The 3,535-nt window shown below is 25.4% G+C and overlaps 2 protein-coding genes across 5 annotated transcripts in view; one reads left to right on the top strand and one right to left on the bottom strand.

The window, feature by feature from the left end:
• Positions 1-3,535, top strand: part of LOC106685353 (uncharacterized) — a 58,143-nt gene that overhangs the window by 36,772 nt on the left and 17,836 nt on the right. Inside the window, exon 1 of one of the 3 annotated variants that reach the window (XM_014427961.3) lies at positions 2,434-2,597. The exons of the other annotated variants lie outside the window; for them this stretch is intronic. The gene's annotated coding sequence lies outside the window, so the exon portion shown is untranslated. Of the gene's footprint in view, positions 1-2,433; positions 2,598-3,535 lie in introns of those variants that run through there. 3 annotated transcript variants of the gene reach the window in all.
• Positions 1-3,535, bottom strand: part of LOC106685352 (kinetochore protein Nuf2) — a 56,087-nt gene that overhangs the window by 51,781 nt on the left and 771 nt on the right. The gene's annotated exons all lie outside the window — the stretch shown is intronic.

Genomic DNA, 3,535 nt, shown 5'->3' with positions numbered 1-3,535 from the left:
ATATCCAATGGCTGTGCTTCTTTTTCTGTTCAGACTCATTTCAATTTCCCAAAATATATTTACTGTTCTAAAAAGTAAAGAGTGAATATAAAGTTGAATTAACTTGGTTAATTTTTCAATTAATGTCTTAAAGAAACAGTTAATAAAAAATTAACTCCTTCTTAAGGAAAATATTAAAATTTATAGTTTGTACAAATAAATAGTTGTTTTGGGTATAATGGAAAAAGTTGTTTATTAAAAACAGTAAATAATATTTTTTAGAATACTTAAGTTTTACAACAAAAAAATGGCGGAGAATTAATAGTAATTCATAAAACCAATACAAACTACAAAAACTCTCAACTTTTTTTTTAACCCACCTGTCTGACCATTTCTTGCTTACAAAGTAGGACAGAACTTTTAAGTGTCAAATATACCGTACCAAATGCCACACCTACGAAAGGAATAGGTTCCGCCAGCCCATATAATATAATTTTTGAAAAATTGCGTGATTTGAAAATTGAAGTTCAACCACATACAGCATATTCATCTGAATTTCCCCAAATATTTTTTTTTTAAGAGTGCTTGAGGTAAAAATATATTTCAAAATGAAAACAAGGCCAAATAGTTATTTCTTGAAATAATTGATTCAATCCAAGATATTTCTTTGAGGAAGATAAAAAACTTCTTTGGACTTTAAAATAAATTTATTGAAACCAAAATTATTTGGAATAAAAAAAAAAAAAATAGTACAGGTTTGTTTTTCTTTCTTATGCCTCTTAACCCAGGAACTAATATTTCATATATTCCAATCCAGGGGAGAGACTAATGTTTATATGTATATGTACACAATTGTGTGTGTGTGAGTTGTTGATCTAGAAACATGGGCGTATGCAGGATTTCGCCAAGGGGGGAGGAGACCTCCACCCACTAAACACAGGCACATACATATACTATCTATATAATATGAAGAGATTTGCTATGAGAGCATCAGCCTTCCAGGATTGCTGGCACAAAATACTAACCATCTCTTCTACGATGGCTGCCTTCGTTGATTTATTTCCAACAAAAATTCTGATGGTATTAAAATGGCTAAATGTAAGTTATAATAAGAAGAATGGAATCTAAAAAAGGTTCTTTTTTATTCTTTTCCCTCATTATTTTTAGATGTAAATGTATGACAAATAATTTTGCTCATTGAATTTGTACTTTTTTTTTTTATCTAAGAATCAACATATCCGTGGAGATGTCAACTCAACAATATTGCCTTACTAATTACAGCATATTTCCAAAAAGAAATCTATCCAATAAGTTCACTATTTACTTTTTTTTTCCTTGGGTCCCAATAATCTATGCCCATGTCTAGAAACAGTACTTCCTTAACAAATACTGAACCCAAGAACATTCATGGGTTGTATTAGTATAGGTTCTTTAAATATTCTTAGAGGTGATATAAGATCTTTAGTTTAGAAAATAGGAAAATCAGTTATCTAGATTAGATGATGTAAAATTATGAGATGGTCAGAGGAGATAGAGTGGGTGTGGTTAGCAATAAAACATAAATAAGCAAAACTTATTTATTTGTGCCGACATTTCAACCTAAATTTCAGGCCTTCAGAAGGGCTGAAAAAGAAAATGAGATAACCTTAATCTATAAAAAAAATAAAATAAAATAATAGCAATACTAACTTGGAATTATACATAAAAATAAACTAAGGAGATAAGAGGTTATAGAAAATAAATGATAAAATAATATATATTCAAAATATATAATTATAATGATTATAATAATTATTTTTTTATAATTTATTTTGTATAATTCTTACCTGTACAATATTATATTTTATCTTCTATTAGTATCAACTACTGTCATCTTAATTTATTGTTATGCATATTTCAAAGTTATAATTTTTCTCTGAATTAAGGTTATTATCTCCTTTTGTTTTTGCTTCTTTGTGTATTAATCTATGTTCAATTATTAACACCTCATTATTAAGTAAAATTATTTCATATAGAGACAATAAAACAGAAGATAGTTCTCTTACATCAATTTATTATCCTGTAGTATTCCAGTTTCATATGGTTAAGAGAAATAGTTCAATGGAAGATGATTTTATGGATTGAATTATTAAAATTTCAAGATACATATAATAAAAGAAATAATTTCAGTATTTTTCATGAAGAATTTATCAAAGGATTATTGAAACATGCTAATGATTGGCAGATAAATAGTATTTGAATAGTTGATAAATGCACTGTGGTTATCTCTCAAGATTTTATCCATTATCTAAGATTGGGGATATTTGTAATAGCTACTACTTAATGAAACTTGTTCATGTTTTTATATTGCCTCAGTATATTGTTTTATTGTTGTTGTTTTTACTTATTCTTCTGAATATAGATAACAGTTTATATTTCTATTATTACTTCGAAATAAAGAATAAGTGTTTACATTAATAATAAATTTGATAATTGTTGCTGCATTTATCAACAAATTAGTGAACGTGGGAGGGTGGCATCAAGACTATTATTTCATTTGGTTGAGGTTTAACAGTTCGCTTCCTTTTATAAGCATCCTTTTTGCTGTTCAGATTCTCACAAGTGACTCTACATTAAGGGTTTGTATTGTCGATACTTTATATTTGCCAAATTATAAATTAAATATCTATATTATTAATATACTTTCAATATTGATTTTATAAGTTTTAATATTTTTATATAAGTCTGTTGCTACAATAGGATTTATGATTATTTAGATACATAAATATTTACAAACCTGAATAGATAAAATTTATTGTTTAATTACTGAGTTAAAAAATAAATAAATTGTATGTTTCTTCGAATAAATATTTCCTGTATTAATGCCTTCTAAAGAAAAAATAAATAAAAGTGACTACTGAATGGTTTATTTACATCTTTATAGTTATGATTAACACACATAAAAAATTTACAAACCTGAATACATATGATATTTGTTATATGATATATTGTTAAATTGCCGTGTTTCCATAAACATTTCATGTTTCTATGAACAAATATTTTCTGTAGTAATAAATTCTAAAGAACATAAAACTAAATAAATAAAAGTAACAATTTAATTGTTTATTTACATCTTTAAAGTTAAAATTACCAAAGGCATTTAAAATTACAGCATTTGGAATGCATTATCAAAAAAAGTGTAGACCAGAAAAAATATTATTATATTTATGGAAATTAAATTAATCAAAAAGTAGCTGTGTGCTACAATATTTTTCTTTTTCTTTTATTTGCATCATATTATAACTTGAAGTCTTATTGAAATATTTATATTGATTTTTAACATTATTAATTTATCTATTTAAAAGCTATATTTAATTCATATAATTTTCATAATTTTAGTATCTCACTTATACTGAAAATAAGGAATTTAATTAAAAAATCAAATATAGTAGATCAAACTTTAATAGTGATTGTAATGTTTCATCTTTAATCAAATTATCTGTTCCTTGTAAAGGAGTTATTGCTGTGGGTAACTAATTTTGACCATTAATATTTTATATTTCAAATCAATTAGCAA

This window comes from Halyomorpha halys, unplaced genomic scaffold, assembly GCF_000696795.3.
Source record: "Halyomorpha halys isolate HHAL.00 unplaced genomic scaffold, Hhal_1.1 Scaffold684.1, whole genome shotgun sequence".
NCBI classification, from domain to species: domain Eukaryota; kingdom Metazoa; phylum Arthropoda; class Insecta; order Hemiptera; family Pentatomidae; genus Halyomorpha; species Halyomorpha halys.
This window is presented reverse-complemented; position numbering and strand designations above follow the sequence as displayed.